Below are 25089 nucleotides of genomic sequence, written 5' to 3'. Positions count from 1 at the left end.
AGTTACACGGCATCGTTGGAAAAATTTACTTTCCATTCGGTCGATATTTCATTCGCTAAATAAATTAACTGCAACGTCAATGCGTGAATAACAGACAAATTCGAATTGAAATGTCATGGAAAATTTGATGTATTTGCTTTACCCGCGAGCGTTTCGACTCGGCTGTAAAATGATTCGTTTTCTTTGTTTTGCTTTTCAAATGTTGTACTTTAGCGCGATGAAATTGTTCCGATTGAAATCACCATTTTGCGATAAAAACTCGGTTCCCACGAATTTCGAAAATCCAGGTCCTCTGTAGTTGAAATGGAACAATAGAAACATCGGAGTTAAAATTGCAAAATCTATTTACATATTTCGAGCCTCTCGGGGCGTATTGTATAACAAGTAACGTCCAATCACGAAAATTCCAATTAATATCTAAACGATTAAAAAACCGCTATAACTCTGTCTACTCTGTAAAACGATATTTCGCGTATACTTTGCTTTTTTGAAAATCTGCCTCCTTTGTAATTAAAATGAATATCGAAAATGGTGATATCGAAGTTGAAGTTACGATACTTATATCGATACTTGGAGTCTCTTGGAATGTATCGTAACATTTAACTAAAATCTTGATAAATTTCTAATTAAAGAGTCGCGCGTACCAGGAGCAGAATGTTCGTCCAGGTCGACGTTTAATATTTTTCCACGGAAAATAATTACGCGACAAAGGAACTGTAGGAGCAAATTCGCTTCTCGATTATTCGTTCGGTTCTTTGAGATCCTCTCGTCGTCAGTGTTCTCCCTGCGAGAGGAGGTAATCCCAGAAAGGGAGATCCGATATGAGACAGAAGATAACGAGTTTAAGCTCGCATTGACAAAGAAGGCATTCGCTCGTACTCGAGAAATTCTAAACGAGCTTCTACGAGCTCGTTAATGACTACGATTACACGAAACGAATAAGTTTCGTTCTTATTGTCCCCGTGTCTCCCCGGGATTCGATTTCGCGCGACTTCGTGTTCAGTCGCGGGACGTTCGCTTCGAAGTTACATCGCGCGTAAAGACGCTCTGTTCGCACGAAACGAACAATCGGGGAAAAATGATCGTCATCGTGTCGTTTGAAAACTGTCCTAACGTAGAAACGGGGAAATATTCCCGTGAGAATTATTCTCGTTACGTTTCTCGAATTCGAATCGTCGCAACGAATGAAAATCGAAGATCGATTCAAATTGGTCCGAGATAATTTTATAAATAACCACTCGAATATTGCAAACTCTTCTCAAATTCGAATTATAGAAAACCTGCTCGAATGGCCCCCAAATCATTTTTAAATACTCAAACCTATTAGTTTCATATTTCGTACAAGAAAAGGTACTAGAAAGATTACTTTCCACAAAATACAAAGATAAAGATTGCATTCGATCGAAAAGCAAAACTGGGACGTACCTTATCGTAGAAATTTTTCAATCACGTAAAACACAAAATGGAAACTATTCTGAATAACGGTCCAAAGTATTCTTAATTCGGTAGGAAAATTTCGAATCGTGGGAATAAATTGAAACGTTATTTTTCGCGCTCGGGAGGCTCCATGAATCTCGTTGGCGAGGTTGTCGAGACTCGAGATCCGATCTCTCGCGAACGTTTACCGGGTTTAAAAGTCGTGGAAGACCAGTCCCATTAGGTGGCAATTTATAGCCACAAATCTTCATTGCCGTTTGATTCACAATTGTCGTAACAACTCGTATCATCGGATTTGCGACTCTCGGTTCGTTTATTTGCCGTACCGGTCGACGCTAGGTAATCGAGCGGTACGAATCGGTGAAATTAGATTCGTCGAAACGGTGCAACGATTGAAGACGTGGCCAAGTAATTATGACACGGCGCGGGAGAACCGAGTCGAGTTCGTTTAACGTTTCATTCGTTGCCCTTAATTCGTCGCGCGGCTCGCGGTGAACCCCGTAAAGCGTAATCCGAATTTATCGAGGCCGGAATTAACGAACGTTCGCCATTACGCGAGACGATCTACCGACTCGACGTCGATGATAAAATTGTATTTTCATCTTATCTACGTCGTAGGTTGGTAAATTCCCGTCGATTCTACGTTACTCGTCCACTTTCGTGGTTGTAGAGAAATTCTTCGATCCCCTTGTTCGGATCAGCCGGCACAGGTGTCAGCCATTATCGACACCGATCGCAGAAATGCATTTCCATGAGCCATAATTTCACCAAATTTGCACTCGATGCTTTTTCTCCATTTTTTTCACGTATTAAATTTCACGAGCCTGTTCATACCACCGTGTAGTGTACAAATGAGTACAATTTTGAAAATTTCTCGATCCACTTCTGCACACTGAGTTATTGGTATTTCGTGTCTTCGAAAATGAAAAAAGGAACGAACTTGGACAAATAATAAAATAACAGAAAGGAAAAGTGTCTTGAATGCAATGATCAATTCACAATTTTTTATTTCTTCAAAAGATGAAGAAACGAAGGAAATTCGTCGAGATTCGAATTATTCGATAACTTAATCTCAAATCGATCGTCGATTCGATTTGGTTTGGTAATCTTTACGTTTTCGTCCAGTCCTCCGAGTGAAAAGTCGATCGTGAACTTGGATCGTGGTCTCGTGTCGATTATCCTCTCCTCGTTGTTCCCTCTTTGTCTCGATGCATCGTCTTTCGCAAGAGTGTTTCACCGGTAAAAAAAAAATAATGCGATCGAACAATCGCGATGATCGATCGCAAATTCGTTTCTACGTAGAGCGAAATAGAGGCCGACGGTCGAAAGTCGCGGAGAAAGGCATATCCTCTCGATCGTCTCGGAGAAATTTTACAACGAACAAAAGGTCCCCCCTCGTTCCCTCCGCGTCGTATAATTCGAGATAACGGGCTGGAAATTCCGGCGTTACGTAATTTTTCCCCTAACCGGCCGCTCTTCGACGAAGCTCCGCGCTAGAAGCGCCCGGCTCGATTTATGTAACAGCCCCTGCAGGATTTACGTAAACCTCTCCGCGCCAGGATTTACACTGGAAATTCGAGGAAGTGTCCACGCACGGAAGTGCATTAACCGCGACACGTTAATTTTCTCACGAAGCCGACGTGGTGTACGACGACTCGTTCGGTTTTATCGCGATCCTCCCCCACGTATTTCTTCCGTTCGCGTCGAGCGTCGAAAAAGCGAAAAGTGTCGACAAAATTTCCCCACCGGATAACAACGAGAATTACCGGAATAAAAGTACACATCCGTTACCGACAAGAGAATAATAAAAAAAATACAAAAAAATACAAAAGAAAATTATCCACTCTGTGGATCTCTGTTTCCAAGTCGTTGCTTCGAATAAAATTTAGTAAAATACCGTAAGAAGTTTCTTCGATTCGTATATTTTTATTCTCGCAGATGGGGAGCAACTTATCGGAGTTTCAGCTGGTAAATTTAATTTCGTTTTTTGTCAAATACGTTCGACACGTTCGTCGAACGTAATCTCGCGAAGAGCATGCCACTGCGGCTCCTAGTTTCCAGACACGTTCGATTACGCTTTATGTAATTGTAGACTCTGGGATGTTGCGCAATATAGTTATCGCGGGTTACGTCACGGTGTTAATGCTCGGTTGAATAAATTCTACGGGAAAGATTTATGCCGATTTTCCAACATTCGGACCGACAGGAGCGACCAGTTTTCGACACCGGTCGAGATTTGAAAAACGATGGCGCGTGGACACGACCGAGACCTAGGAATTCGTCGCCATTTCACTTGCTAATTCGCGGGGAAATTATTTCACGGAGTTGGCCACCAAAAGCCCCGAAAACTGAGTTTTAACACTTTTCTGTAATAATCGAAACAGCTCCTGTCGCTTTACCGTGATGTTCGACACGGTAGAGCGTTATCCAACGGAGCCGAAAAATGGACGCCATTAAGAGTGGAAATATGAAACCGAATGATGCTTCGAGCGGAGGAGACGCGTCGAGTTTTAAACAATTGCACGCTGTCAATTTCCAATTGTAACGGCGGACAGACTCGTTCCCATTGCTTTGGATTAGCAACTTCGCGGTGTGTAAATTATTATTACGAGCCGAGCCACGTCAAGCCACTGTTTCGCGTTTGTATCGATTTTTCGCTCCCTGGTTACACGTTTTTCATTTCTCGCTACGCAGCCGTTGCTTTTCCACGGGGCTGAGAGATCGATGCCCAATCCCTAAAAGGACAATGTCCAAAAATGGTAATTCTCGACCTTTAGGGCGTGTGGTAACATTGTTCGGTGACCGGTCGTAGAGAAGCAATTGTATTCTTTGTTGCAACTTTCTTATCTCGCGTAAATTGAATATTAATTACTTTGTTGAGACGTGCAGATCCTCATCGTGCAAAGTATCCTATTTCTGTGGAAATATTTCCTTCTTGAGAAATGACTAATTTTGTACACCATTCGTTCCGGTACCTCGATCTCCAAAAGAAGGAGTTGTCGATCATTGATCGCAACTTTCTCGTTCTTGGTCGATTAGGTATTAATTGCCTCCTGGTTTTTTAGTATGTGTAGATCTTCGTTAAGTATCTTATCGATGTAAAAATATTTCCTTTCTAAGAACCAAAAATGATTAATTTCGAACACCAACCGTTCCAATACTTCGATCTCCAAAAGCAGAAGTCGTCTACCATTGATCGCAACTTTCTCGTCCTGCGTCGACTAGGTATTAATTATTCCTTGGTTCCTTAGGATGTGTAGATTCTTGTTAAATATCCTATCAATGTAGAAATATTATATATTACAATTTTTGGTTCTGAGCACCAAAGATTATCACTTTCGAACACCATCCGTTCCAATACCTCGATCTCCAAAAGCAGAAGTCGTCTACCATTGATCGTAACTTTCTCGATTTTGGTCGATTAGGTATTAATTGCCTTCTGGTTCCTTAGTATATGCAGATTCTCGTTAACTATCCAATCGATGTAAAAATATTTCCTCTCTAAGAACCAAAACCGACAAATTTCGAACACCATCCGTTTCAATACCTCGATCTCCAAAACCAGAAGTTGTCGATCATTGATCGCAACGTTCTCGTCCTTGATCGATTAGATATTAATTGCCCCTTGTTACCTTAGAACCCACAGCTCTCGTCTCGCGTGCAGATAGTTCCTTCTCGACGATTACCAAGACCGTTTTCATACCCGTTCTCCCCAATGTCCCGATTTTGGAAAGAAGTACGCGTTCGCTGCACCTCCGTCCTTGAACGTCGCACCTCTGCCATTTTGAAAAGAGCACGGCAGAACGAAGTGGGAGGCCCGTGGACGGACCTGTGTCAGGGGAACATCCAACATCTGTCGACCGGGTCGAGGGTGTCTCGAGCCGAGTCATCTGACCGCTCGCGGAGTGCAAATAAGCTCTTCCTCTTTCCTCCTCGTTGTCCTTTTTCGCTTCACCCCGGCCTCCCTCGTAATGGCAGAGCCAGCACCACGTCTGTGCGCCACGACGCTGCCTTGTGGCCGAAGGCGTCCCTATGTGTTTTCCGTATCGTGCGTTCTGTGTTCCGGGGGGAGCGGAGGCGCCTCGGGGTGGAGGATCGAAACGCCGATAGCGAGGGACTCGAGACGCGCGCGAAACGAACAAATTATGAACTCGGTTCGCTCGAAACGTTCTTTAAAAGGATTTTTCGCTGTGGAATTTTCAAGCTTCTGTTTTCTCTTTTTAAGAAAGAAATATTTCGAATTGGAAGGTAGCGAAAATTGACGAAAGAAAATCGGTAAGAATATACCGTTTTTTTTAGAAAGAAACGTTTCGAATTGGAAGGTAGCGAATATTGACGAAAGAAAATCGGTAAAAATATACGGTTTTTTCGAGAAAGTAACGTTGAATTAGAAGAGATGGACGATTGAGGAGAACTAATCTTGGGGAATTTTTACGATACTTTATACTGCTTTCGGGAAAGAGTAACGTTAGATTAGAAGGAAGGGAGAATTGTCAGGAAGAACTGTCCTTGTAGAATTTTTACGATTCTTTATACTGCTTTTCGACGAAAGAGTTAGATCGGAAGGGTGGGATAATTCTAGAGAAGAATCACCATTGTAGATTTTTTACGATTTCTACTGTTTCTCGAGAAAGAGTATCGGAGTGCCCGATGTCTCTTTTAGGGGAGAACGGTTGGTTTTGTTTTTTCAAAGAACGACTATCTTACATTTACGGTTCGAAAGGGAAGATTAAACTATATTTTGCACGGTTTCGCGTAGGAGGGATTTCGCGCAGCAGAGATAACATTTACAGGACGAGCAGGAATAACAGAGTTCTCTGGCGAAAATTTCGCAACACGGTACAGCTGGTCGTTTCGCGTCGTTAATTTTTAACAAAACGATGGTTAAAAGTGTTCGGCGCTTCTTGGTAGGATGAAAGGATTTAATATAGATACTCTTGTACGGGAAAGAGGATTTAAATTTCAATACGTCTGTACGGAATAAAGGATTTCGTTTTCAATATTTTTTTTCCCTTACCAAAGTGTCGTCCCTTTCATCACGGAGGATTTAGTTTTTGATATTTCTTTTCAAGATTAAAGTGGTTAATGTCCGATATGGTCGTTCCTCTTCGAAGTACGAATTTAATTCTGCGCAGCGGTATTTCTCTACGATATTTTCCTTTCGACGCTGGTAGATTCGAGTTTAATATTTCTTTCAGGGGGAAGCCGATTTTTCATATCTCCGTTTGGAGAGCTGTATTTTGTCCGAAAACACGAGCAAATAGGAAAGAAAAAGGACTGGCCTCTTTGACGTTACCACATACACCGTCCTCCCCCTACGAAGCTTGTACTTCGATTTAAAAAACGCTCCAACGTGTCTCTGTACCCAAGAGACCCGATTCAAGATATTTCGACCCTCCGTTTCTAATTAATTATTTCTCCTAAAAGCGTACCGATATACATCGAGAAGCTCGCGAACTCTCGGAGTTCGTTTCCCGAAGATTCGTCCTTTCATGGAAACCGAAAAGCGCTATCGATTTAGATACTCGACCGAACGACGTCTATTTCCTTTACAGAAACGACGTAGATAAAGCTACCCGGTTTACTTGCAATTAATTACTTTCCTGAAAGCACGAGAACGGACCATTGGCTCAGCACCGTTCGATGTCAAAGTAGTCCTCCTCGATACTACGTTACGTTCTTTCTGTATAATTTAATTACTCGTACACTTCTAGCTATTGTCGATTAATTTTTGTACATCGAAGCTGAACTTGCTCCAACTACATTCATCACGGTGTTCCGTTTCAAAAGGATTCTCTTATTCGCGAGGATTGTAAAGTACGCGCGATCTTCTTACGATACATTATTCGAAAAACAACGATGCAAGAATTACGAGGTCAATTTTCGTACGGGACGAATGTTCGGACCGTGTTTGTTGACATCGAGAGAACACAACTGACTGTACACAACAATATGAACTTAACTGTAACACGAATTAATTGTGACACGCTACTCTTACAACACAATTTTCATGTAACAGCTTAATACACTTTGTCAACGCACACGTAGCATTTTAACAAATTTGAATTATACAGACGTAGTAGCTTGGAAAACTTGAACGTACAGATGACAGTGTAATAAACTCGGACAACACTCGTACAGCACGAATTATTCCACATTAAACGAATTAACTGTGACACGATACTCTTACAACACGATTTTCATGTAACAGCTTAATACACTTTGTCAACGCACACGTAGCATTTTAACAAATTTTAATTATACAAACGTAGCAACTTAGAAAACTTGAACGTACAGATAACAGTGTAATAAACTCGAACAACACTCGTACAGCACGAATTATTCCATATTAAACGAATTAACTGTGACACGATACTCTTACAACACAATTTCCATGTAACAGCTTAGTAAACTTTGTCAACGCACACGTAGCATTTTAACGAATGTTTCCACATTAACGCGAATTAACTGTGACACGATACTCTTACAACACGATTTCCATGTAACAGCTTGATAAACATTGTCAACGCCCACGTAGCATTTTAACAAATTTAAATTACGCACACGTAGCAGCTCAGAAAACTTGAACGTACAGATGGCAGTGTAATGAACTCGGAATGTTTCCACATTCCGTTTTTCTTGACATTGGATTAACTATCCATCGCTTGACACTTCAAACGAGCATCGTTCACCTCGTGCCAATGAACGCGCGGAAACAAAAGTGTTGTTCGTTCCCTGGTACACGTTGCAGTGTCGTAGCCATCGCTAACCGGGGGTTGAGCTAATAAACTCCGGCCCCCGGGGCTCGCTCGCAGTGGGACGCCCGATAGCAGGCTTTAGCCACTCTGTCTTCTCTGTGTGTGGATATAATTCGTACACACGACGCGAAAGCGAGACACACGAAATTGCAACCGGAGAGACGAAGACGGAATACGCAGCGGGGGACAAAGACGATTCGAAAGACGAAGAGAGAGAATGAGAAAGAAATAGAGAAAGAGAGAGAGAGAAAGAGAGAGAGAGAGAGAGAGAGAGAGAGAGAGAGAGACGACTCGCAAAGTAGCTGGAAACAAGAGCGAGAAAGAGAGACGAGAATCTGCGGGTACCGACGAAACGGGACGATAAGCGAGAAACGATAACCAGAAAATGAGTATGTGCGCACGGTCGTCGAATTCGCGATGTTAAAACGGGTGAAAACGTAGTGTACGACGCGATGTCGCAGTAGAAATGGAACGCAATTTTACAACGTCTAGAACGACGATAAACAATCCACGCCCGGGCCTGGCCAAGCGTCGTTTATGAAATTGTAAAACTCGAGTTGGACATTTTACGGCTTGTTTTATCGCGATATCTAGTTAAGTGCGTTCCACGAGTCTTTTTCAATCCATTGTATTCTCAGGATATGTTGTTTTCTTTATAGATAAAAATATTATAGACGAAACTCGAGAATTTTGTATTTTCTTGGTCTATTCCAGGGCGATTGAATAATCAAACGTATGAATGCAATTAAATTAGCTCGTACGAGTTACGTTAAACAAGAAGGAAACTGTTCTTCGATACGTCTACGATCGAAATTATTGTAATTATAATTCTAACTCGGCGTAGAATTTGGGAGTGTAGATTCATCGTCGCGAGAAACTTCCTTTTCACGATAACCTTCTTTGTTTACTAGAAGGTAAATATCACGAGCTAGAAACGCGTTTACTAGCTCGTGAGAAACTCCTCTGTTGCTCCACGTTTGCTTCCTTATATATTCGGTTGTTCGGAAAGTCATTTTGTTGTTTTTTTTTTGGCGAATATAAAACACGATTCTTTTAGAGTGTATACACATTTTATTAAATTATGTATTCTCCATTTTGGAAAACGAAATGACTTTCCGAACTACCTAATACAAATAAAATTACAAACGATCGATCCCTTCCTTGGGATAGCAAAACGTTACAGAACTTTCGAGTAATAATTCTGTAACAGAGTAAATTGTTCTACGATCCCAAATACTTTTCTTTTCTCTTGAAAGTTGCGTTAAACAGTTATCGAGAAATCTTTCGTGCCCTGCTGCTTCGTTACAGTTTGACATACTATAATATAAACAAATAAAATTCGGAGCATCCCCAACTGGATGTTAACTCACGAGCGTAGAAATATTCCCTTTTGTAATTTTCGAGAAATAAGAATCAAGCGGTGGAAATACAGCGAGTATTCGGTACGATTGGGAACACGAGTACCAAATATTTCACGCCATATTCGAATTACGTTTTCCCTTTGTCCTCGGGCGATTCGACATCGAGCGTTGACCATTCGCTGTTATTCGATGCTCGTGACGTCAAAGGAACAACAATTTCCAACGTGGGTGTTGATTGCCAACGGAATTCGAAAATTCGTTTGTTGGCCCCTGTCTTCGAGCGCGTCGTAAAATTGCACCACGCTCGACGCCTCGCTAAATGTCGTCCTGGTAAATTACTTCGATGAACAACAATTGGTCCGTGTAACGATTTACGAAGTGCTCGCGCCACGTTGCGTCGGTGAAATTAAACTGTCGACGGTGGGAAACGTTGTATTAAACTATTTCCATGGAAACCGGAACTTTCCATTCCTGGATTAAAATTGGACACCTCGATAAGAGAACAGTGGCAACGAGGGACGAACAAAGAGACGAATAACGCGATGATGGCTCGTTACTCGATCTCGTCCACCGCAGAAATCAAGGAAATTAAAGCGTCGATGGTGGTAAACGTTGTATTAAACTATTTCCATGGAAACAGAGCTTTCCATTCCTGAATTAAAATTGGACACCTCGATAAGAGAACAGTGGCAACGAGAGACAAGTAAGGAGACTAATATCGCGACGATAGTTATTGGGTTTCAAGACCATCGTTCGTGCCCTTCAAAAAGTAGAAAAAATTAAATCGTCGGCGAGGATGATTTAATATTAAACTGTTTCCATGGAAACGTGATTTTCCAATTCTCGGTTAAAATGATTCGAGATACAGAAAATAATAAAGAAGCGCGATGGACGAACGAGAAAACGAATACCGCGACGATAGCTCGTTGCTCGTGTTCATCCTCAACATTCACCGTTCCAGACTTGGCCACGCCCACGAGGATCATTTTAAACTCGTCGAACTATACAATTCTCCATTTTCCGTGTCGAAAACAATAAAGAAGCGCGATGGACGAACAAGAAAACGAATACCGCGACGATAGTTCGTTGCTCGTGTTCATCCCCAACATTTATCGTTCCAGGCTTGGCTACGCCCACGAGGATCTTTTTAAATTCGTCGAACTATACAATTCTCGATTTCCCGTGTCAAAAACAATAAAGAAGCGCGATGGACGAACAAGAAAACGAATACCGCGACGATAGCTCGTTGCTCGTGCTCATACCCAACATTCACCGTTCCAGGCTTGGCCACGCCCACGAGGATCATTTTAAATTCGTCGAACTATACAATTCTCGATTTCCCGTGTCAAAAACAATAAAGAAGCGCGATGGACGAACAAGAAAACGAATACCGCGACGATAGCTCGTTGCTCGTGCTCATACCCAACATTCACCGTTCCAGGCTTGGCCACGCCCACGAGGATCATTTTAAACTCGTCGAACTATACAATTCTCCATTTCCCGTGTCAAAAACAATAAATAAGCGCGATGGACGAACAAGAAAACGAATACCGCGACGATAGCTCGTTGCTCGTGTTCATCCCCAACATTCACCGTTCCAGGCTTGACCACGCCCACGAGGATCATTTTAAACTCGTCGAACTATACAATTCTCCATTTCCCGTGTCGAAAACAATAAAGAAGCGCGATGGACGAACGAGAAAACGAATACCGCGACGATAACTCGTTGCTCGTGCTCATCCCCAACATTCACCGTTCCAGGCTTGGCTACGCCCACGAGGATCTTTTTAAATTCGTCGAACTATACAATTCTCGATTTCCCGTGTCAAAAACAATAAAGAAGCGCGATGGACGAACAAGAAAACGAATACCGCGACGATAGCTCGTTGCTCGTGCTCATACCCAACATTCACCGTTCCAGGCTTGGCCACGCCCACGAGGATCATTTTAAACTCGTCGAACTATACGATTCTCGATTTCCCGTGTCGATCTTAACCAGCTTCCCCGTTCGAACGTACGTAGAGTGCGGTCAGTTTCGAGCACGTCTTGCATTATTCCGGTTCGGTTTCATGCGGATGCGCCTGAATAATAGATACAGGAAGCCGGATCAAATCCAGATATCGACCACGTGAATATTCAACGGTTGCATATTGTCCGGTTCGTCTAATAATTTAAATATTATCCCTAAACAGAGAGGGACCGAACGTTCCTCAATCTCCGTGATCACTTTTCGTTAATTGTTCGTCACCGTTTAATTGAAACGATCTTCCCGTCCCGTTTTCCATTAATTATTCATTTATTTCGTGCTTTCGTCAAACTGCCCGGACAGGAAAAGAAATTTTAATAATAAAAGTTCCCAGTTGAGGACGCTCGGTACTCTGTACCTCCTGTAGCTTCATCTTCGACGAACTTTTTGATTAAATGGACCGTAACGATTCAATCTACCCTGTTCGTTCTCTCTTCGTGTAAAATCAATTTCGGACGAGCGTCTTGAGTCGCGAAATTACGAAAATAGAGACAACGAAAACGAAACCAGAGACGAACGATTTCGAGTTCCAGATCGAGTCGAGGATCGATCACGACACGAGATCTCTGTCGCGAATTTATACAAACGAGGAACCAACTTCCGTGGACCTCGCGAAATTTGACCACAAAGAGAGATTTCAACGCCTGCGCGACGCAAAACAATACTCCTCGCTCGCTTCGCAAATGTCTGGATTTCTCCGTTTCAGATACAAAAGCTACTTATGGCACGCGTCCAAGGTGTGCGTATTCAAAGTTTAAGTCGAGTCGAATGTAAATAAAAAATATCTCGTCACAAATCCATCGATCTATCGAGAAAATTATACGTTCGGTAGAGCTATAATAAGAGATAAAAAGGAAGATATCCGAAATCGCGTTTTGGAATATTTAAAGATAGAAAAATATGCAATACGGTGATGTTTAAAAGAATGAACCTTCTAGTATCAATTCTACGGTGTTAAAATGTCAGAAAGTAACGACAAACGAGCAGTAGAACACGGTAATTGAAACTCGTAAATTAAAAACTCTCTAATGAATTTTTATACGCGAACGAGTTGATTCTTTTCTCGTTAATTTTCTTTAAGAGACTCACCATTCTTCAGCGAAGAAGAACTCGCGCAAAAATAAGTCGAAAGGTTTGAAATAATAAACCAAAGTTTATCAACACGACAAAATTCTAATTCCAAGACGGTACAATTTTTACAAACGAACGACTTTTCGATCACTGAACGAACTTTCTCGACCCTTCGAGGCAGGGTTCGATACATTCAATGATCCAAAATGGGAGGGAAAATGGGAAAATGCATTAACTTAATTACAAAGTGGGACGTTAACGGTCCCATCGCGCGTCCAGTCGTTTCAACATTTCACCGGTTGAAAATATTCCTCGGTGGATATCGGATTATTAAAAAAATGTGAGCTTTTTTAATCCACTATGCATCAATGAGTAAAAAACGTGTGCACGGTCGCGCGTTGTTGCTGCAGTTGTCGCGACCCGTATGGATTATCGGGTTTTCGGTTTTGGCTACAAAAAAAAAGAAGAAAGAAATGGTCGCTGCTGCAGCCATTTTCGCGAGTGAAATCTCCGAAATATTTCGTCCTCATGGACGGATCGGAAAGGTTCGTCTCGAGGCGTTCTCGTGGAAATCGAGCCGAAGTCGCAGAATTTGCAATTTAATCTCCACGAAAACCCCTCTCGTGCTTCGTGCTCGTAAAGATCAACGTGGACGGGGCAGCTTTCGAGCAACGGGACGGCAGGCAAAGATGACAAAAAGTGTTCGTCGAAAGCTCGCGAATTTATGCACGTCCGTTTCTGAATCGCGGCCAACCGACGGTGGCGCCCCGCGACGTATTAATTGCGAACGGGGCTTAAAGTCGCGTGCGGGACGCGCGCATAAAACGCCAACGGAGGGGCCGCGGTATGCAAAACGCGCCGTTGAATTATTCCAACCGCGAGCTACCGCGTGTTCGAGGAAAATTTCGGAAAGTCGCGAATACCGGAATTCCAGAAATTCCAGAAACGACGATACCTTCTTTGTTTTTTTCTTCTTTTTTTCTCTCTCCTGCGTGAACGAAACTCCGGCGCATCGTTCTTATATCGAGATTAATGAATCAACGAATTAAAAGCGATTTCTTCGACGCTCTCTGTGCAGTGGGTCGAAATTGTGATTTGATAATAAATTTTCCTCCCCGTATCGTATTTCGTTCTACGATCGCAATTCTAATTTGTACGCAAATTAGGGGAATGGAAAATCTTTCATTCGATGGTCGAAATTTGTATCCGGAAGGGGATACAAATTTTGTCTCGCTTTTGGCTAATTTTGCGACCGAATCGAATATTCAGCATTGCACCGATCTTTAATGTTAGCCTGTTCAATTTTACCAGGAATTATAATTAAATTGGAACTATCGATATCGTTTCTATCAAGTTTGACGTTAATTTGGATACTTCCTCCGTTTCAAATACTACAAATTCTATTATTTATTCAACGACTAATGTACGAGAAATCTTCGATTCGTTACTCGAAACTTGTTCCTTTTTCCACCGATACAAATTTTCCCATCTACGAACTCAACCATCGAGTAAAATACTCGATGATACATGAGAGCCGAACGATTCCATTTTGCTCGTTCGATTTCACGAGCGGTTACGAATAAGTTATTAACACCGGTTGCGTTAACTTTGACTTCGTTTCTACGGACTCTTCACCGAGGAAATTCAATTCCTACGAATAGTTCAGAATTCACGGCACGGCCGCGAGGCATCGAGTTTCCAACGATCTCGAACCGATTCGGGGTAGTTCGTTTCCCACGAGGAACGAAACACGCGGAGTGGACGATCACCGTGAAACTTCGACGCGGTTACAATGACGCGTGATTTCTCAAAGATTTTCCTGTTGGAAACGTCGCGTCTCGAAACGATGTAAAATCGATCGCGACGACCGGTCCGCGAGTCATCGAAGCGCGAGCTCATCGCCCAAAGGAATACGCGTGTTCTACGTATTCTACGAGCAAACTTCAGCAATCTGCTCGTGTTTCGAGAAACTGTGCAAACCATCGATATATTGTTGTTCGCGCGGTGGTAAAATTGGGCTCCTTTTACGTCTCTCGGGCGAGAAATCTCGCTGGAACCGATTCCCATAGCAAATTATTCTCGCGAGCCATTTGTCAATCTGCGTTACGGTGCGTCGAACGGAAAGCAGATTTTTCCATCCGGTTGTCGTTCGTTCCGTGTCACGATAGCCGCGTTATCGACCAGCTTGTTTGCAAGCTCGCCTTTAAGCCACGATCGAACGTATTTACAATTTTTATAAGAATTCAAAGCCGCTTGAAACGCTCAATGGGCACGTGAAACCAGGGAAAGCTCGAGGTTTTTCAAAGGGTTCGCGAAGAAATGTTTTAAAACGCGATTAACCCTTATCTACCGATTCTCTCAATTGTGATAACAATTTCACGAGAATTATCGAGTCTGGAGCTTTTCGTGATGTACGGAAATTTGAAATGTGTGTAGGAATCGATGCAAATCGACGAAATTACGAAATTGTTACTTGTACAGAGAGCTTAAGAGGCAACGAGAAGGAAAATTGTCGAATTGTGTTTCGTTTTGCGAGTATTTTTCAAGAAATTCGATTAAATGTATCGTATCGACGACAAGTTCGAATCGACGTTGTGTCTACGTTTACGAAACACGTTATTGATTTATTTGCCCCCACGGTCGAAGCAACTGTTTAAATATTCATAACGCGAGCTGGACAATTTTTACTTACCGCGCGAGAAAAATAACAATTTTCGATTGAATATTCGTCGAGATTTGCGGAGATTGCTTTCCTCCTATCAAACGTGAATTTTTCGTATAAAGAAAAGAAAAAAGATGATTTTTGAAAATTTGAGAAAAATTATCTCGGTAATATCTGTTACAATTTCCTTTACATTTTGGAACGATAGTAATTATACGTTTAAGACGCTTTAGGACAATTGGATGCTTTTCACAGCACTCTGTGAATCGTTGGAAATTTTTGATCCAATAGCAGAGTTAACAATAATTTACAAAATACCCGGCATTATACTAAGCAGCTTACCCTATGCAGCTCGAAGTTAAGGAACAGTCGAACGTTCCGTGCTCCGTTTCCCTTGAAACCCGTAACGCAGAGATTCCACAAACAAATTCAAACTTTCGAATCACGAATTTCTCAATACTGTTTCTAATAAGTGCAGACAAGTTTCGATAAGAACCCCGAGGCAGTGGCTCGAGTTACGAATAACAAAGAACATCCCTGAACGATGTTCACGATACGAGAGAAACCGTTTTCGTGCCATTGGTCCTTATGGTCGTTCAAAATTCTGACCAATAACAAGAAACTTCGAATCTCCAAATTTGTATTTTATCCAAGAGTATTCTCCAAGGTAGAAGTTAGTTCGAAACACTTCAGCTTCGCTACTCGTTTCTGCACGCACGATAAATATTTAATTCATACGAAAAACGCTCGCAGTTTTATTCTTCGTTCGTTTTATTTTCAAATTTCAAACTTCCTTTTCCAACCTTCCTTCGTAACATTTCGACTCGTACCTCGTTCTTCTCGTCTTACCTTAATTATGTATCCGATAGATCTTTCAATAGCCTGTAACGCAACGAAGAGAGCGATGTACGATGAGAGATAACAACATCGACGAATCCTTTTGAAAACTTTTACCCAGACGTGGCAGTCTTGGATGAATTATTCGTGTTTGTTTCTGCATGTACAATAACTTTGAGGTTAGCTCGAGAAGCAGCCTCTGGCTGTACGCCGCCATTGTGCAAATTATTCTCGTAAGTCAACATGCGTGCATCTGTGAGCGCGATAAGGGCGTTTAGTAAGAATGATAATAAAGTATGTGCGACTTTAACCGAGACGATAAAAACGAACAAGTGGTTAAGAACAAATTACGAGATTCGTCGCTCAGTGTTCATGTTCGATACTGTTCGAAAGAAACAAAGAGGACGATAACGAAAGACCACAGACTCGAGACCAGGGATCTTATTTAAATCGTAGCAATATATCTGTTTGCTTACTTAAATCGTCTCACTGTGCTTCTTTGTTTGCGATTCGAAGTGGTCAGAAACAAATGACGAGATTCATCGCTCAGTGTGCATGTTCGATACTGTTCGAAAGAAACAAAGAGGACGATAATGAACGACGACAGACTCGAGACCAGGGATCTTATTCAAATCGTCACTATACATCTCTGCTTACTTAAATCGTCTCACTATACTTCTTTGTTTGCGATTCGAAGTGGTCAGAAACAAATGACGAGATTCATCGCTCAGTGTGCATGTTCGATACTGTTCGAAAGAAACAAAGAGGACGATAATGAACGACAACAGACTCTAGCCCAGGGATCTTATTTAAATCGTTGCACTATACTTCTCTGCTTACTTAAATCGTCACTATATATCTCTGTTTACTTAAATCGTCACTATACCTCTCTGTTTACTTAAATTGTCACTATACCTCTCTACTTACTTAAATCGTCTCACTGTATATCTCTGCTTACCCAAATCGTCGCGCTATACTTCTCTGTTTGCGATTCGGAGCAGTCAGAAACAAATGACGAGATTCGTCTCTCAGTGTTCACATTCCATACTGTTCGCAAGAAGCAAAGAGGACGATAACGAACGACAACAGACTCGAGCCCAAGGATCTTATATAAATCGTTGCACTATACTTCTCTGCTTACCCAAATCGTCGCGCTGTACCTCCCTATTTGCGATTCGGAGCGGTCAGAAACAAATGACAAGATTCATTGCTCAGTATTCATATTCGCTACTGTTCGCGAGAAGCGAGGAGTACGACAACGAACAACATATTCTCGAATCATATTTAAATCGTCGCACAGTACACCTCTCCGGTTACGATTCTGGCCGCGAACGTGTTTCAGGACGCCTCCGTATCGCGGTCGGTCCGCAACGTTCTTACGTAACGTCTATTCTTAACGATCGAGCGGATCGACGCGCGTGCACGAAGATGAACTCGGCCGCCGTGATAACGAGGTCGAAGTCGCACCGATCGCCGCGTGCGATAAGTCGCGCTAGGCGATTCCTCCTCGCCTCCTTCGAGCTCAGCCCGCTATCGAGGAGCGTTACTTCGAGTCACGAAGCCAGATCTCCGGAGGAGCTTTCCGACCTCGTTATTACGCGGAGAGACACCCGCGAAGAAGACGCGCCCCGGAGCTATAGCTCAACGAGTTTAACCCTTCGCGGACTCTGCTGTGTGTCTTTTCGGACAATTGGAACTTTCTCCATAATTAACGCCACCGTAATGGATGCAACCCAACCGGTGCTCCTGGATGCAACCCAACTGTTCTCGTTGATTGTGAAGTTAAAAAGCAGGAGTGCCCAAAGACCTTGAGTATATCCAACGAAGAATGCATTAAGGTTCCCTGTGTGTCTTTCTCGGGACTTTTCGTTCCTTCGACTGAAGTTTGTACACAATTAAAACTATTCCGAGCAACTTGATGCTCCTGAATTTTCGCGACTCCACTCGTCGGGTCGCGAAGACCTTGGACGGTACCGAGGGAAGACTATTTTGGAAATAATTAATTGGAAGAGAAACGATTATGAAATCTCCACGGACCCTTGGGGAATGCTCCGGAGACACGACCTCTCTTCCCGATAACGCTTCTCGCATCCACCCGAAAATCCACGACGACGTCTCTGGCCCCATTTTCCTCGGAAAACACGCTTCGCTCTCGAATCGAGTACAAAAACAGTCTCGATCGACAAAACCACACCCCCCGAAAATATCGTCGCGTACTCCCTGGAATCCTGTGACAAAGCGAGTCTCATTCCCAGGATTCGTCCAAAGACACAACCCTCCGGGCTCTCGTACCAACCGCAAAAAAGGGAACTCGTTCGACAAAACCGCTCGTCTCGTCCCTTCGTGCTTCCAAGACCCGAGAATAATAGGACAGAGTTGCTTATTTGATAAATTAACACTGCTTCAACGTTAGAAATTGTCTATCTATCTCGAGACACCTATTACTGGATCGTTGAACTCGTTACCGGGTAGGAATTAATTCGACGCAAGCCATCTTGGAATATTGCGTAGAAATTAAACGAAACGACGTGTACACGGTAAAACTAGAAGTCTGGATGAACAAAAATCTTGCGAACCGATTCCACGTGAGAAGAAATTAATCCGATTGCAGATGTTAGCGAGCCGACGCATTCTGCTGAAGGGATCGACCGTGACGAGCTCGGAAGAACAAAAGCAAGGCCTGAAACGCGGGGGATGTCTGGTAGGCTAGGAAGGGACAACCCTTTGACTACAATTTCGACGTAGAACGTACATTGTGTGCGGAAGATCACGCTTATCGAGCGTACATACATGTTCAACGCTCATCGGCGTTTACCGCACGAGATTTATCGACCGAGTGTCCATAGGCATCGATGCTAGTCAAAGGGTTAGAGTTTACACAGGGTTATCGAAGTGTTCTCCGAGCTTCCTGTATCGATCGTTCGAATTCGACACATTTTGAATTTAATGAGATTTTCGAAGTAAAAATGTTCAAAATCGCTCCGCACGATCGTGGTACATTGTCGCGCGTGTTTCTATTTGTTACGAAATAAACGCGTCGAATGCAACGGAGCCAAGCGTAATCGAAAAACGTGAACGATCAGAAACTTCTACAAATGTAAAATATTTCCACGACTTACCCGAGTTACTCTGGAGAGAGATGCGTGCGTCCGGGTACACGGGTTGGGAAACACTGACTTATTGGCATATCCACGGATGACTTTATACAGGAAGCAGAGGTCAGCATTGATTCCCCGATGTTCGAGTCACCGTACCGTGGATGTGTTCATTAGCACGTCGTAATCGTAAACTTGCCCGGTTATCGACCAACGTGGACGAAGAGATGTCGCCGTTTTATTAAAAAAAACTGTAACAGAAAGAAAAACGTACGTCGGAGAAACGCGAAAGAAATTGGCCGTCTTCTTTCGAGAAAATCGCGAGTGGAAATGTCACGAGAAAACTCTGCACTGTCGGCTGTATCTGTGACTAGATCCGTTGACTCGTCGTCGACCGAGCGTGGGTCTGTTTTGACCCACAAAAGACCTCGTCAATCTTTTCGATTCGCAATTATTCAGACCGAGAACTGTTTATTCCAGAACAGAGAAAACGTTCGATAAAATAACAAAACGTGAAAAAAGACACTCGGGTCTATACTGACCCACGCTCGCAACTCCTCATCGACCTCCTCGATTCGCGATTACACAAGCCGGAAACTGTTTACTCCAGAGTCGTCAAGGCAGTCGATAGAGTGACAAAATATGAAAGAAAAAAGATACTCGGGTCTATATTGACCCACGCTCACAGTCTCCTCGTCGATCTCCTCGATTCGCGATTACACAAGCCGAAAACTGTTTACTCCAACTTGTCAAGGCAGTCGATAGAGTAACACAATAAGAAAAAAAAAAATACTCGGGTCTATACTGACCCACGCTCGCAGTCTCCTCGTCGAACGTCCCGATTCGCGATCATTTAACCGGGAACCGTTTATTCCAGAACCGACGAGGTTACAACGACGATGTAGAAAAAAAAAGGTACTATACCGATCGAGTCACGGTCGTCGAGAATCTCCGGAACGCGGATCGGTGGATAGATCGAGACAGGCGCGAGTTATTTTCACATATCGGAAGATGGTGCCGGAAGTTACGCCGCTAATAAAAGGTTGTTACGTCCCCGTCGATAGGTAGCATCGTGCGCTCGATCGAGATCGATCGGTTCTATCCGGGGTTCCCCGAGCTACGGGTTCCGGGGCCTGCGAGGCAAAACCTGTTGCCACCGTGCGACAGAGGGTGCGCATGCACCGGCGCGGACGAACGGCACGCGCGCACCAATCGCCATGGAAACGCCTGAAGGCTCCTGGAGAGCGCGCTCCTGCGAGCGTGTGCGCGACCCGCTTACACACCGAACCGCTCCCCGAAGGACCCCCTGCGGCTTCAGGTGGCGGCACTAGGGGGTAGAAAACCCCTCGTACCGCGTCACAGTGCCGACAGTTTCTCCGAACTGTCCAAGTCGGACCGATCTCGCGCGCTCCGCTCACGTACGCCGCGCGGAACGCACCGGTTTGCCACCTCGTTCCCCGTGAGTCTTCACCACGGATCGATGTATATCTGTGTGTTAATTGGTGTATCTTTCGTGACACTATTCTTTTACATATTTTTCGTTTGTTCATACTTTTTTCCATTCTCGAGGGATAGGGTGATTTTCTTTAGACTCCGTAGGGTGGAAATAGGAGAAGATCGAGAACGATCGATATTTTCTCCAGAAAGTTCCGAGAACTATTTCGTAGATATCTACGAGTGTCTCGAGATCGGGAGACATTGTTTCGGGAATAAAGAAACGTCACCGGTGGCTTTTTCTGTGATTTTTCATTTTTTTTTTTTTTTTTTTTTTTTGGTTTTCGAGGAGTTTTGTTTCTTTTCCCTCAGTGCGTTGGAAGCTTGCAATTTTTGGTTTCTCGGTTGGCTTGCGATGCTTACGTCGATGTTCCATCGGTGGTGACGAGCGAAGTTGGATTTCGATCCGTGGAACTCGTATCGATGACGCGGGGATCGCGATTATCTCTCGCGGTGGCGAGAAGTATTGTATCTCCCGCGAGGATCGAATCGAGAGTCCGCTTCGTGAAATTCACGTATCTTGTGTGTGAAAATGATGTTACCGATGCCGATGATCGACCCTTGCTCGGGAAACGTTCGATCGCGACATTCGCGGCGAAGAAAAAGAATTTCAAAATGCAAGTTTTTGCAATTACACCGGTACATTTCATGGCGTGAGACAACAAGGTTTAACCAGTGAAATTTAAATACACGTTACGTGGAAATCCAACGGGAAAACCTTGCGGAAAATTTCCTGCCAAATTCGACTCGAATCGAAGAGTGTTCGAATACTTTAAATTCTTTCGAAACTTACCGCGATGCATTCGAGAAAAATTCGAAGCAACTTTTCGAACGTTTGAAGAAAATTCGTACATAAATTTGATCCGTTTCTTTCGTGATTTTCTTCCGATATCGTTCCCGATAAAGTTACGTTCGAGAAGAAAGAATTCAGGTGTGGAAAATTTTCCCCAATTTGCTTTCCCGGGAGCGTAAATCTGCTTCGAGCTCGAAACTTTCCCGAAGCAGGGGTCCACGATTTATTTGATAAACGTTCGCTTTCGATGTTGCTTCGCCATTTGACGCGATTGCGCTGAAACGGTATTTCGAAGCTTCGAGAGTCCCGCGAGTGGAGCTTTCCAACGACTACCATGCAAAACGTACAATACGAATATAAATTTCGTAGCGGCAATTATAGAATTCGCGATACTCGGTAACGCGCGACTTTATCGCGGGGCGTTTATTGAATTTTCCAGCAGGGAAATTCAAATTTCAACTCGACTCGATCGCGATAGAATTCACGGTGAAACGACAATTCTATCATTTCCCTCTGGACAATTTCTACGAATTATCGCGAAACTTCGACTACGAGTGGAATAAAAGATTCGCTATCCGACAATCGGAAACAGATTTAGTTTACGTCGATAATTTACTGTCGGTTAACGCCGACTGCAGAAACGGACTTGAATTCTCCGGAGACGCGTTTCGAATTTTTTCGATCGAAAGAGAATGCAAAATTGCATAAACGCGATAAGAAATGCATCGAATCGCTACTAAGTATCGAATTATCGAACGTGGTACAATAAAATTCAAAATGGTATATATGGTACGTGTATCCGATTTGAAAAAAGTGGTAGCAAAAGTCAAGTCACTTTTTGGTACTAGGAACACTTAATAAGTGTCTTATTAAATGCACTATTAAAGAATACAAATTATTTCTGTACATAAAAATTGATCGAGTAGTTTCTGATCGACACAACTATTACACCTCGACGGAGAAAAAAAAGTAACAGCGTTGCGAAAGTATCGGTGCAAGAATATAGGTACAATACGGTAACGAACGAGTAACTATAATATTACAACGGTATCAACGAACGTAAAAATTCTTTTTTCGTACATCGCAAGTGTATGTCGCAGGAACGGTACGGATAGGTTTCAGCTGCGAGTTTTCGTTCGTAATATACGGAAAGGGTAACAATATTCCGTGTAGTTTCGAAAGCTGACGTTTGTTTTTAAAACTCCGATACGTGTCTCGGCGAACGAGGGGCAAAACAGCGACGGAATATCGCGTACCAGAGAAACGTGAAAGGGAACCGGAAAACCTTCGCCATTTTCCGGAATAAAAGAAGAAATACCGTGAAACGTCCCGCGCAGAGCTCGCGAGTCTCGATTCCGGAGTGTTAAATTAACTTTCGCAAAGCTTTCAACCGTGGTGGAGTTACCGAGTCGAGTTGGTAACGTTAAACACGTTGTTCAACGTCCGGGGGTTTTCATTCGGTAGCGCGATTGTGTCGTTTCGGAGCCAGGTTTCTATAACGGTCCTCACAATCGACGCGGAAAAGTTTAACGATTGTTATTCGATAACGCTGGGTGTATTAACTTGGAGATCGTGGGGCAGGGTACCGGTACATCCCCTCGTTACGCAGCCTGCTTCCGACATCGGATCTCCCACAATTTCATCCTGCAGAGAGCGTTATATTACGCGAAATTACGATGGAAACGTCCCCCTCGAAGCAGGCGCCTCGTGCTCGCGCACTTCAATAATTCCACGGGCAAAAAGACCAACGTACCGAAGTGTATCGGGCTTCGTATCCGTTAACGGGCTTCTGTTGAAACATCTGACGCTCATTAACGACGCAACCTGGCGGGAGAAATGATCGAGAGAGTACCGAGAAATCCGCGAGCATTTATCATTAACGGTATCCTCCCGGTGGAAGCTTCCGGAAATATTACCTCGAGGGGACGAAGAGCGGATTCCTTTAACGCGACGCGGTACGCTCCGTTCGAGATTCATTTCAACGATATCGCAACACGAGTCGCGAAAATTAAGGACCCGGATTTTTATCGATCGATGTCGCGATACTACGCGGTCACGGGCGATCTTTAAAGCGACGGCTCTGAACGACACAGTTTATGTAAGATTTTTTTTTCTTTTGGGCGCAAAAGACACTGTTTGGAACTAATTTTAATGGTAACGAAATGTTAATAATATCGCGATATTGTGTCATTTATTTTTATCGAGCGAGATTGCTCCACCAAGAGACGATCTTCAAAGCGACGGCTCTGACCGACTAGTAGCGCAAGCGATGTAGGGTAAAAAGGAGATTTTTTTGTAATAAATATTCTATCTGAGACTAATTCTAACAATAATAGAATAGAAACAATACCGCGTATTACGAGTTTGATTTTTATCGACCGAGATTGCTCCGTCAAGAAACGATCTTCAAAGCGACGGCTCTGATCGACTAGCAGCGCAAGCGATGTAGAATAAAAAGGAGATTTTTTTGCAATAAATATTCTATCTGAGACCAATTCTAACGATAACGAAACACGAACATTACCGCGATATTGCTCTTTGATTTTTCCAAAGACACGATCTTTAAAGCGACAGTTCTAGGTGCATAAGTAACACGAAACGAAAAGGGGATTTTTAATGCCCACTCTATCCGAGATTAATTTCAGTAATAGAAACGCGAGAAGCGCTATAATATCGTAACGTGTATTTTTACGATACCCTAAAGCCACTAGATTTTATTCGAGCGTTTACGTATGTATCTCTAACCGTATCCTCTCGGAGCTTACGAAAATATTAGCCGACCACGGACGAAGGGAGAATTTTTAACGGAATATACGCTCTATTCGAGACTAAGTTTAATAATAGAAACGAAGAAATACCACAATATTATCACACGGATTTTTACTAACCGAGTTTACGATACTCCGCAGGCACAGGGGACCTTTAAAGCGACAGCTCTGAACGACTGGTAACGCAGGTGGTGCGGGATAAAAAGGGGATTTTTAATGCAACGTGCGCTGCGCTCGAGATTAATTTTAACAATAAAAACACGAACAATACCGGAATGGTATTACGTGAATTTTTAACGACCCGCCTCGGAAAATTATTCAAGCTCCCTTGAACGATTACCGATTCGTTCCAAACAACTCACTGTATTTTCGAATCGCTCGAAACACACATTGTGCACGAATACGGTTACGCCATGCATCTCAGTGCATTTCTCGAAGCAGTGCACCGTAATAGACACTTTGCTCGATAACGATCCTCGCTCTCTGCACAGCCACTCGGCATCCACCGAGAGGACGTCGAAGACGATCAATCGTGGAAAATCGCGCAATTCGTGTCCCTTCAGAATTCGAAACTTTCGTCATCGACGCACAAGTATATCTAATGGATTCAGGATATTCGAAGGAAGATCGTGCCGCGAAACTTAATTTTGTTAACACCACGCGACAAGACGCCTCGCGAAATCACGTATTTGGACGTATTCACGGATTTTGAAATACAATAATGGAACAATACGAGTAAAACGTACGATGTAAAATTAATTAAGAAATATTCGCGATGTTGATTTAC

The 25089-nt window shown here is 43.2% G+C and overlaps 2 protein-coding genes across 14 annotated transcripts in view; one reads left to right on the top strand and one right to left on the bottom strand.

The window, feature by feature from the left end:
- LOC143143720 (uncharacterized) overlaps positions 1 to 25089 on the bottom strand; it is a 304262-nt gene that overhangs the window by 212135 nt on the left and 67038 nt on the right. For all 12 annotated transcript variants that reach the window (XR_012991226.1, XR_012991229.1, XR_012991227.1 and 9 more), the window contains exon 2: positions 19272 to 19498. The gene's annotated coding sequence lies outside the window, so the exon portion shown is untranslated. The remainder of the gene's footprint in view (positions 1 to 19271; positions 19499 to 25089) is intronic.
- The window catches only part of LOC143143719 (ras-related protein Rab-37), a 161613-nt gene that overhangs the window by 69844 nt on the left and 66680 nt on the right, over positions 1 to 25089 (top strand). The gene's annotated exons all lie outside the window — the stretch shown is intronic.

Source organism: Ptiloglossa arizonensis, chromosome 2 (assembly GCF_051014685.1).
Source record: "Ptiloglossa arizonensis isolate GNS036 chromosome 2, iyPtiAriz1_principal, whole genome shotgun sequence".
Classification (NCBI taxonomy): Eukaryota; Metazoa; Arthropoda; class Insecta; order Hymenoptera; family Colletidae; genus Ptiloglossa; species Ptiloglossa arizonensis.
The sequence above is the reverse complement of the archived record's forward strand: the minus strand, read 5'-3'. Positions and strand labels throughout refer to the sequence as shown.